Genomic DNA, 12451 nt, shown 5'->3' on the forward strand with positions numbered 1-12451 from the left:
CTGCATTTAGAGTTTTCAAAAATGCAACTGGATGACCAATTAAAGCACCTTAAAGTGATATTTTCTATTTAAGATTAATTTAGTGAAATGCAGAAGGTGAGGCCATAGGAGCAGGCAAAGGGGATGTTTCAGGTTCTCAAAAATCTTATGTTGAATTAATGTCTCTTTTCATTCTCACTGAGTGCACAGACATCAGGCTAGGGTGCTAAGCCATGTGGGTACAACAGTGAACAAGCCATAGTTCCCACCCTTCTGGGACACACAGTCTGGTTCAGAGAGGTACTTGCAAATTTGTTGCCTCCTTATACAAAATCTAGGCTAGAAATTCCTTCAGTATAAATTAAGAGTGAAAAGGAAGGAGTGGTCATCTCTCCCTAAGGGAAAGACAGAGGATGTTGTATCCAGAGTGTGACCCCTTTATTAGGGCATTGAAAGATGACCAGAGTTAGATGGCTGGGCCATGCTTATGGCCTAGTTTTTCTCCAAAGCTTATAACAAGTTTTTGTCCAAAGCTTAGAACCCTTAAAATCAGTGTGTTCTGCTCCACAAAATTGCCATCCCCAAGTCTTAATTCCTCTAACTTATATTCTTCACATCACTGTAAACCTATAGGAACAGGGGGATCAGGAATCATTCCATGCAAACACTTGAGGCTCCAGCTATCAACCTGACAAAAAAAACTGAAGTCTTGATTCACAGATCCTGTTTAAGGGTTCTGGGGCAAGAATGAAAGTCAAGCAGCACCTCTGAACTTCCTACTGTAGTAGCTCTTGTGACATTTGAATAAAAGTGAAATTTTTTTACCCGATTAAAGATGTTGCCTGACCCCTGGTCTGCCTAGGGCAGTGGAGGGAGTAGAGATGTGTTAGAACTATGACTTCAGCAAGATTAGTTCAGGCTTTCCACACTGTGGGGGAAGACAACCTTCTTTGATTCAGCTGGAGTCAAAGAATTCTAAAGGGCAGTCAAAACAGAGGAGCTCTTGTGCTTTTTTCCAAGCAGAAAATCTGAAATGTTTTCTTCCACTGGAGAGGTGAGTGTCCTATCTTATTTACATTTGCAAATGCAGACATACTGTCACTCAAAGATTAGCCCAACCTCTTTTTTATTCCCTGTGGATCACTTATCTGCCTGAATGAAGCAAATTAATAGACCACCTTTGTAGCCATAAATCTTGCTCATGTGATTTGAAGTTGAAAGATTTGGGAATTCACTTCATGCTGCATATAAATATGACAGATGCTTTTCAATTCCTTTTTCAAGTATGTGCTACCAGTTCTTGCTCCTATTTTTATGCATGCAATAGTACCCCTAGGGGAGCTGGAATTTGGAGGTTCTTAGTTACTCACAGGACAATTCATTAAAGCACTGGTATATTATAGCCTGGCAAAATCACCCACAGAAAGTCCACTGATTTTCCTCCACCACTGTCACTATGTAATTATTTATACCCTAGTTCTAGGCAGATCTTCCTAAAGTCCATGCCTAGTTGCATCAATATCTACCTCAGAAATCAATAGCTCTTCAGTATCAAGAAATTAAATAGTGCTATAAAATATTTGGATGCAGTATAATACAACGGTTAAGCATGTGGCCTCTAGAGTCAGACTGCTTGCTTTTAAATCTAGACCCTGCACTTTATTGCCTGTGTACACTTAAACAGATTTTTATTTCTCTGTTTTCAGTTTATCTGTTTATATACTACAGGAAATTCTAAGAATCTTTATATTATGTATACTAATATATATTATAAGCAAGGTGTATATTAAATATACATAGCCTAAATTTTAGCCAGATTCATAATCACTGTTTACAGTTCTCCAAACTTTCCAGCTGCCTTACATTGGTTCTGGTGCCTGGACTACTGAAACCAATCCACCCACAATTCCCACTCAGTATCCCTCTGAAAACTCACTCACCTTTAGGCTAACTTAAACATTATATCTCCTAGAAGGTTTTCCTGTTTCTCAATCTCCCACCTTAAAGCAACCACTGAAGAATGCAAGTGAACTAAGTGTGATTCATCAGCAATGGCTTCATAGGGGCTCTGTTAAGAAGAGATCAGATAACATATCTGACTGAGAAATAAAGAATACCACCATCATTAGTTATGTCTGCCATGGATGCTAGAATGGAAGACAGCCTCTATTTGTCATTTCTGTCCATTTTCCTTCATTGGTAACATCATCAAGACACTTGAATTATTCAGCTGCTATTTTATGCCCATCTTTGGTCTGTGTCATACCTCTCTGAAGATATTTCATATTCCATGAAGGCATGGGCTCCATTTTACTCAAATCTTTATCCCCTGCAGTATCTAGCACAGTCTGGCATATCATTTTTGCCCAAATTTTGTTGAATGAGTTTGAGTTGCCCCATCTCACATTTGGTTCATTTAAATAAATTCACTTTTTACTTTACCCTGGGACTGATTCAAGTCTAAGCAGGTAAGGTTTTACCCAGGTGACCCTGTTGGGTTCCATGTGCCCCCATCTGCAATCCCACTCTGCTCCGACCTGCGTCTTCAAAAGCTGAAGGTCTAATGAATCGCCTCCTAAAGCATATATTTGCTCCTCTTGCCTTTTTGTCCTACATCTGCATCCTTGACACCCTTCAGGTTAATTTGTATATTAACTATATTTTCTTACTTTCTGTATTCTTGATGCTCTGTCATTTGGGACTTCACCAAATAAGGAGCGACTTCCCTTCTTAGAACTGTCAGTTCTTGAAATATCAACAGCTGCTCTCTGGGAACATGCCTTTCACTTGCAAACTAACCAATCCAGAATCCACACTCCAAACTACCTCCTCCGCCTGGAACTTGCACTCCAGGAGGCAACTTTCCTCTGCCCTAATCACCTAACGCCAAGTACAAGACAACTAGAGATGCATTCTGTATGTCAGATCCGGCTGAAACTACTCAAACTAGCCAATCCTAAACCTGCTTACTCTGCCTTTCCCATGGTACCTACAATGAAAGTCCCAGCTCCTGCTCTCCCCTTGTTCCCTCTGCCTCCTGCCTGAGCCTGGCGCCTCCCTGTGTGCCCCACATGGTGCAGCATGCCCCTCTTCTTGGGAACTGTGCTAATGAACTCTATTTCCAGTGGCAGCTGTCTCCTGATCTATTATCCCCACCATACTTAAACAACAAGAAACCTACATTTTAAAACAACTTGCCCTTCTGTATCCGCTGATTCTCACTTCCTCACCTAGTTTTCAATCTTGCTTTTCAGAACACATGAGAGAGTCATTACGCGCCTTGAATGACCAATTTTTAAACCCTTTTCTACATTAGTTTAGAGATAACCATATGCATCTCCTTCTCTAAATCACCTTAAAGGACTCTCAGCGGGAGCTCTGCTCTGGTTTATTACCTCCTAGGATAATGCCATTAGAGATAATCACATTTTGTAGATACCCTCTCCAAAGAACAATTGCCTTAACAGTCCCTATTGAAGTATTTCTCATTTATAACAAGATCTTTCAATAGTTGAAAATAAATACAGCACAGAAACCTAATTTTCTCATTTTCTAATGCTGTGAACTGTCATGCAGATCAACACACCAACATGTTTTGGAAAACCTCCTGGCAGATGTGAAATCTCATGATTCTCTCTTTCTCACATTTTTTATTCTTTTATTTTCCAAGAGGAAAAAAAAAGACTATGTGATGGTACTAATTAATGGGATTGTATATTTTTAAAATAATTTTTATTTCTAATCATAGTAATATACAGAACTTTTAATCAGTAAGAAATAATAACAAAAGATATATTGGAAATGAATATTTCCATTCAACCACCTTCTTTGTCTTCATCCGCCTACTTAGAAATATTTAACTCTTCTGTATCTTATTTTGATAGATTACCATAATAGGTTCATATTGCTATTATTGAATTTATGAACTGTAAACATTATATGTTGATTTCATATTAGAGTACAAAAGGGTTTACCTTCCTTACACCATCTCCATAAACATCTACCTGCCACTGACCCTTTCTTCAAATGTATTTATATAATAATTACCAATTCAATAAATTATCATCTATATTAATACCTTCCTATTTTTCAGTGAAGCTATGCTCATTCTTCCTACAATGTACAAAAGCCTCTCCAGTGGTTTTCTATTATTCCAAAAATGGGGAAAGAAATCATTTCCATTTTTCTCCTTGGGGCACTCCCCCTGGAACCTTCTGTTCTTCTGTTCAAAATGATTCTGTTTTTTCTCTAGGCTTTCTACAGAGTATCTATCCTCAGATTTCCCATCACTACCAATGGGAACTTCCCCTTCAGAATGCTATTTCATAAATTTCATGTTTTCTTCTTTCTTGGTTTGTTTTCCTGTTTTGGTAGAGCATATATCCACAGCTTCCTGAAAAAGATGCAAGCAGTAAAAATGTCTGAGATGTACATTTTAAAATGTCCTTACTGAGCACCCTCTCTTAAGTCAGAGTTTAATATTCTCCCTCAGTATAGTGAGACTATTTCTCCATATTTTTTCTGAGTTTGATGAATATAATTCTGACACCCAATCTCTTGTGCATAACACGCTGCATTGTCCTTTCTTTCCTCCCTGTTAAAGTAGTATTTTCTCTTTATACTTGTTTTACTCAGGTCTGAGAGATTTTCTTGTATTATTTCTTTGATATTTCCCCATTATGTTTTCTCCTTTCTCTCTGTAACACTATCAGGTGCATATTGGAGGTCCTAGATTCACTCTTTAATTGTCTCACTTTTTCTGTTCTGAAGTCCTGCTATTTTTTTTCACATTATCTTCCAACCCTTTTACTTCCTTAAATTTCAGTTACTAAAATTATTATTACCAAGAGTTCTTTTGTTGTTGTTCTCAAAAGGTCCTCTTCCTATTTCATGGATGGACACTCTTTTCTTATTTCTCCAAGAACATCAGTCTACAATGCAATTTATTTTGTTACCTTTATTCTTCTTTTCTTCTATGTATTTCTTTGTGGGTTTTGATCTCACTCTTTCAGAATGAAGGCTTACCACAAATAATTAATGGTCTTTTGCTCATCTACCTGATTTTAACAGGAAAGCACTTAAGCTACTGGATCCCCATTGCATATTTGCCGAGCTATGGATTAATATATCCCCCTAGAGAGTGATGTGGTAACATGAGTGCTTCTATCAGAGGGGTAGAGGTATCTCTAGGGAATGTGAGCCTGGTCCTGGCATTTAGGAAAAGAGGGTAGAGCATCTCATAACTCTGTATGTGTCTAATGACTCTTTTATCAGACTGGTACCTCATCCATGCTGTCTGCTGCATCTGCTGTTTCAGGGCTTCTCTGGGAGAAAAGAAGAGAAGAGAGGCCAGTAGTATCAACAAGTAGAACTGGAGCCTTGGTATTTAATTTTTCCTTACACTGATTTTCTTTATACAGATTGGTGCTTCCAACTGCTGAGCATTTCTGAGTTTCTCAAAAAGGAATTGGCCACTTTTCATCAGGATGAATGCTTTAATCTCCTGCTTTCTGACCTCACTTTCATTCCTATCAAGGAACATTTCTTTATTACTGCTCCATCTTCTAATATATGTGGACAGCTCTCATCTGCTCTTGCCTCTTCTCCCTTTCTTGTCCTGCTAAGTCTGTATGTATACTTAATGCCTCTACTCTCATTTTATTGGGGTATCAGCAGTAACCAGAGAAGATAAATGCATGTGTTTTGATGCCATACTTAATCCAAACCAGAGCCTTACATATTTTAATGACTAGATTGTTAAAGAAATGAAGTAGGACTGTGTTCACACATGGGAAATCAATGAGGTCAATGTAGAAATATCCATTCTAACACACAGATCAGGGAGTTCCAAAAGCAAGATATGGACCATTACATAGCATCACTTAGGCAATTTATTTTTTTAGGTCCAATTTCTGGAGCTTTGAGTTCAGTACATCTGGGTAATGTCCAAAGATTGGTATATTTAATGAATGCCTGAGTTAATTTTATGTTTAGCCCCTGGTGTATACATGCTATCTTGTCATTTAAAACAAGAGAAAATTCCCCACTAAATTTAGTCATGCAATTTACAAAGCAAGAATGCAGCTCGCTGAGCTTAAAAATTATTTTTAACTGAGCTTTAGATAAAAAGTAAGAGCATTAACATTCATCAAGCACCTAAGCCTTCTGCTAAGTAGCTTTTTATAGAACACTAAAGTAAGTAAGTTCTCCATTCTAGAGATGACAAAGTAATTATCAGAGATATTAGGTCATTTACCTAAAGTAATGCGCCTATTCAGGTAAAGCTTGATTTAAATTCCAAAGTCGTTCCTTAACATACCTCTATTCATTCAATAAGATGTTTCTTCATGCTTTCAATAATTAATTATAATCAGCTGATTACATGCTGCATTTAACCAGTGAACTAACCACTGTCGAATATCAGAAGAGAAATGCCATGTGCCCCTCACCCTTATGAAGCTTGGGAATTAAACTGAGAAACAAAATAATCATGAAATAATCAGAGAGTCTGTGTATGATATAACATTCCCAACTTGAATTCCAAGTATGTTCATACGTGTACTAAGTGGAGAAAAAAAGGGAAGTTTCCATGATCAATCAACTCTGGAAAATTGAGTTAAACAACTTTAAAGAGGTTTATATTAGCTTATTACAAGGCATCTCAGAATCCTTAATGCAAATACGCATTATGACTTTCCAAGTGGAAGATGGAGCATTCCCTACACATATTTGGCCTGTTAACTCCCATTCACATCTAAGATAGAATCCCATGGAAAATAATTTGGAAAGTGCTGATGGAGTATGGCAGTATGTTGAATGTTCAAAGAGAAAGAGAATTTATTCAGGACAAAGAAGTCCCAGGAAGCTCCACAAATGAGTAGGTACCCAATCTAGACTTTGAAAAAAGTGGGCCACCTAAAGATTGTCTAATGCCCCAGAAGTGGGAGTTAGGAGGCTAGAATGAGGTCGACTTGCTTCAGAAGGAAGACTCATACTACCATAGTGAGAGCTCACGCAGGTGCCACTTTGAAGAAGAGCCAAAAATCCTGGTTGCGGATGAGGGTGGAAACTAAAACAAAATGACTATAGAACAATGAGACTGCTAGTCTCTCAGCTCACCCCTAACTGTAATATCCTGAAGTGAGAAGGAAAAGAGACACTAAAGATTGGAAGAGAGAAAGATGATTCTCTTCGCTTACCAGGCAGCCACGCACATGATTCTCTACATATTTTCAAAATGCATGTCCTGAATGTATGTATTCATATGACAGTAACTGCACAGGTAGCCCCCTTTCGAGGAAGCCCCTCAGACTTCTCATTAACTAAGAGAAAACTGACTCCCTTTATTATAACCCAGAGTGTGGAAATTAGACTGGGTAATTAGAGATGAAAGAAAATGAGAGTTTGCAAATGAAGGTAAACCAAACTAAACAGACACAGGACTCTTAGTTCCCCACTCAAGGGCACAGATAAACTCTTACCCCTGTATCCTGCAGATGCTTTACAGGAACTTAGACCACCACTGGATGGGCCACCTCCTGACAGCAAGCACACAGACCCCAGGCTGGGTGAAGCCAGAAGACCAATAGCTGAGAGTCCTGAAACAATCCCCTGTCAACTCAACACCAACCAATCAGAAGAATGTGCATGAGCCCATCACACACCCTGTAACCCCTTCCCATAATTTTGTCCATAAAAACCCCTGCTTGTAAGCCAATGGCAAGTTCAGGACTTTGGGCATTAGCCACCCCTTCTCCCTGCATGGTGACCTGCAATAAACTCCCTCCTTCTTTCTCTACATCCTAATATCGGTGTTTGGCTCTGTTATATATTGGGCAAGTGGATCCAGGTTTATTTGGTTCAGTAACATTATAGCTATATGATAAGTAAATAATACAGTAAACAAATATCATTTTTATGAGTGGTAATGACACTATCTTTTTTAAAACAAATGACATAGTCATTCATTGGTGGTAAAATTTCTTATTCAATCTTTACCAAAACCTCTGGAGACATATACGGTGCTCATTATCATCTTTGACATGTCATAATTGAGGAAAGATATGCATGTCAGAATTCTTTTGGTTGTAAATGACAATATCTACCAAACTAGGCTGAGAAAATTTATTATCTATACTAGCTCAGAATGATATTAGGTCAGCTTAAAGGTTCAGGAGAAATTATGTATTTGTCTGTTTCTTGTCTTATTCTCTCTAGTTGGGGAGAGGTCTTGTCAGCCTTGTTCATGTTATGCCCCTAGAACTTTGGACAGAGTCTGACACTTTGAAAGCACTAATTAAATATTCACTGAAGAAATGAATAGTATAAATATATTCTGAGTAAACTGCAATGACAAACTGTATAGACACCTATGGTGACCACAAATAACATGTTTTAAGTACAAAGCATTCTAAAAATAAATTATAATAATATTTTTAGTGGAAAGCAATATGAGTTTTATAGAAATACTGAAACAGTTCCATAAAAAAAATACACATGAAATGGTAAAGCAAACTTAGAAAAATCACTAAATTTAAAGATGCAATAAATACCCATTTTATACATTTGGCAATGACTGCTTACAGTTTGTGAAATATCTTCAATCCAAGAATTTTCCTCTCAACAGACACTGATTACACTTGCAAGATATTTTGGATTAAATTGTGTTCTTCCTCTGCATTAAGGAGAAATTTAAAGTGAGCGTTAATGAGAGAAATTACATTTGAGGGGCAAAGAAGAGTAACCAGGGGAAAAAAATGAAGACAGAAAAACTTAAATCACATTTAAGTTCTAACAGCTAGCTCAGTTATAGGCAAAGATGGAGGTCCTGAGCAAAATAAGTACAGAAAGTTATAGGAGAATCATACTCTGGAGGCCCTTGAATGCAAGGGCAAGACTGTTCTTAGTTTCATAGCCATTGAAGGATTTTCAAGTAGGAAATTGCTATTTAGAAAGAACAATGCAGCCTCAGTGCTTGCTTACAGAGGATTACTGTGAAGAAGGCAGCATCTATTAAACTAGAGACGACACCAGAGGAAAAATAATTGAAATCTGAGCTGGCGTTATGTAAGTGGGGAAAAGATACAAAGAAATTATAGTATTAAGAGACCCTGAGAGGGAGGAGAAGATTGAAGCAGAAATGGCAGGTGTGAGGCCAGACAAGGATCTCAACATAGGCTTCAACTAGGCTTATAGACTGTCTGCCCTGGACTGGACACTCAGCACTTTTCCTCTGACCTATAATTTTACATCTCACTTATAATGGTTCTGGATCTCTAGTCCTGACCTCACAGGAAGCACATGACCCACACCTGGCCAATCACAGGGCATATCTCCTTGGCATCAGTGGTCATGTGACCCAAGTAGGGCCAGTCAGCACACCTCTCTAGGATTTACATACTGTGTACTGGAAGAAAATCTCTTCATGTGGAAAAGTCCCTTCTGTAGTAGAAAAGAATCAGAGGCACGAAAGAGCCCAAAATGAATTGAGTTCCCAGTTCCAGTCCTTAAAGCACTTGTATCAACAGCTCTTCCCTGATCTTGGAGCTGCCTCAATATCATTCTTAGCTATAAAAGTCAATAAATTCCGTTCTGAAACCCTAAGTTTAAATTTTGTCACTTGAAACCAAAGAGTTCCAATAATGCCTGAGCTCACTGACTCCAGTTTCCTCAGTTGTGACATGGGAGTATTGACAATGAGTACCCCACACATCCTCTTGGAGTTGAGACAAGATTCAACATAGAAATCACACTCTAAATTATTAAAGACTCTACAAACTGAAGCTCTCTTCTCTGAGTAGATACTTTTCTTTAACCACAGTTACTTCAGTGTATTGTAAATGCACAGTCATTTTGCTTTCTTTAAGATACTAATGTATATGACCTAAAGCAAGAAGAAACATAATTATAATCAAGTATAATACCAGCTTTTATTTACATAGTGTTTTATAGCACCATTCAGCAAAGAAATTATACAAGAGGATAAAAACTCAGAACATTTGACCAAGAACTCACTTTTAAACAAAGACATTATTCAAACCATAGTGATGCAAGATTTTAAAAAGGAAATAGATTCAAGATGGTGGCATGAGAGGTGAGACAGACAATTCCTCCCAGAACCACAGATAGTGCAAAAACATAGTTAATACAACTAACCCTAAAACAGCAACAGGAAAGAAGGCTGCATCAGACTGCATACAGCCCTCACGAACAGAGCACACCTCATGAAACAGGGTAATGTAGGAAAGTCTGGATCAGTGGGACCCGGGACCTTCCCCCACCTCAGCTTATGGGCAGGAGGAAGAGAAATGAAGCAGGGAGGGGGTGGAAGCCTAGGACTGCTGAACACCCAGCCTTGGAGGTCTGCTTTGCAAGCAGAAACCTACATTGTGTGGTGCTCTGGAGGTTGGGGAGCTGGGACAAGCAGAGTGCTTGAGAGACAGATTCCAGCTATTTGTGGAGGACGGGATCCACACCCAGCTGCTGTGGGGCAAGGGAAAGGCAGGCGGTCTGAGAGGCTTCCTAGCAGCGAGAGGGGTGCTGAAGGGGCATGGTTTGTATGGAGCTTACTGAGTGGGAGAAGGGATGGCAAGGTTGTCTGGGAGCACTCAGCACAGCAGATTGGGAACTTTGAGGAGCTACAAGTGCCCCATCCCCCTGGCTGCCTACTCAGTTCTAAGGCCCCCCACTGTGACACACAGTCTGCCAAGCCTTCTTTGTGGCCTGACAGCACTGGCTTGCAAACTGGCAGTCACTATCAGGCCATCCAGAGGGAAGCCCAACCTACAACAGCTACAGACGCAAAGCACAGAGGCTTACACCTGTGTGCTCAGCGCACTGGCTCTGATACTGGAGACAGGCACCACAGACAGGAATCAGGAAACAGATTTTTCCTCCCCCCAGGCACCAGCTCTGTTCCCCTACAATGCCCATTCTCACTCTAGGGGCTGAGCAACTCCAGAGACTGGAGCTTCTAGACACTAGTGGGCACCACACAGAAATAAGAAATGTCGAGAGAACATGGTTCAGACCAAAATCTCACAAATCACAGGAAAAGGGCCTAATGAAACTGGACTCACCAATCTGCCTGAAAGAGAATTCAAAATGAAAATCATATACATGCTTATGGAGGTACAAAGAAACATTCAAGAACTCAGGGGCAAATTTAAGACAGAGATTCAATCATTAAGAAATTCCATATCTGAAATGAAACATAAAATGGAGGGATTTAAAAGCAGATTAGATGTAGTAGAAGAGACGGTAAATGGAATACAACTTAGAGAACAGGAATACAAAGAATCTGAGGCACAGAAAGAAAAAGGAATCTCTGAGAATGAAAGAATATTGAGATAAACTATTTGACCAATACAAACAGAACAATATTCAGATTATAAGGGTACCAGAAGAAGACGAGAGAGAAAAAGAGATAGAAAGTGTCTTTGAGGAGGTAATTGCTGAAAACTTCCTCAATCTGGAGAAGGAGATAGTCTCTCAAGCCATGGAGGTACACAGATCTCCCAACACAAGGGACCCAAGGAAGACAATATCAAGACATATAATAATTAAAATGGCAAAGATCAAGGATAAAGCAAGACTTTTAAAAGCAGCTAGAGACAGAAAAAACACCAAATACAAAGGAAAACCGATCAGCCTATCATCAGATTTATCAACAGAAACCTTACAGGCCAGAAGGGAGCTGCATGATATATTTAATGCAATGAAGCAGAAGGGCCTCAAACCAAGAATGCTCTACCTGGCAAGTTTATCATTCAATTTTGAGGGAGGGATTAAAAATTTTTCTAAGTAAAAGCTGAGAGAATTTACACAACCACCAAACCAATTCTGCAATGCATTTTGGAGGGACTCCTACAGATGTAAGTGTTCCTAAGGCTAAATTGACATCACCCAGGGGAAAGACAAAGAGTACAGAATATGATTAATAAACTATGAAGAATGGAGGTGGAAGATATAGAGGGAAAAAAAAGAATCTTTAGGTTGTGTTTGTAATATCATATGAAGTGAATTAAATTAGACTATTAGATAGTAAGAAAATTACCCTTGAACCTTTGGTAACCAAGAATAGAAAGCCTGTAATGGCAATAAGTACATACCTATTGATAATCACCCTAAATGTAAATGGTCTGAATGCATCAATTAAAAGACATAGAGTCACTGAATGGATAAAAAGAACGAGACATATATTATGCTGCCTACAAGAGACTCACTCAAACCCAAAGTCATACACAGACTGAAAGTAAAGGGATGGAAACAGATATTTCATGCAACTAATATGGAGAAAAAAGCAGGAGTTACAAAACTTGTATCAGACAAAATAGACTTCAAAACAAAGAAAGTCACAAGAGACAAAGAAGGAAAATTATATAATGATAAAGGGGTCAGTCCAAAAACAGGATATAACTATTATAAATATCTATACACCCAACACAGGATCACCTACATATGTGAAACAAAT

This window comes from Manis pentadactyla, chromosome 1 (assembly GCF_030020395.1).
Source record: "Manis pentadactyla isolate mManPen7 chromosome 1, mManPen7.hap1, whole genome shotgun sequence".
NCBI lineage: Eukaryota > Metazoa > Chordata > Mammalia > Pholidota > Manidae > Manis > Manis pentadactyla.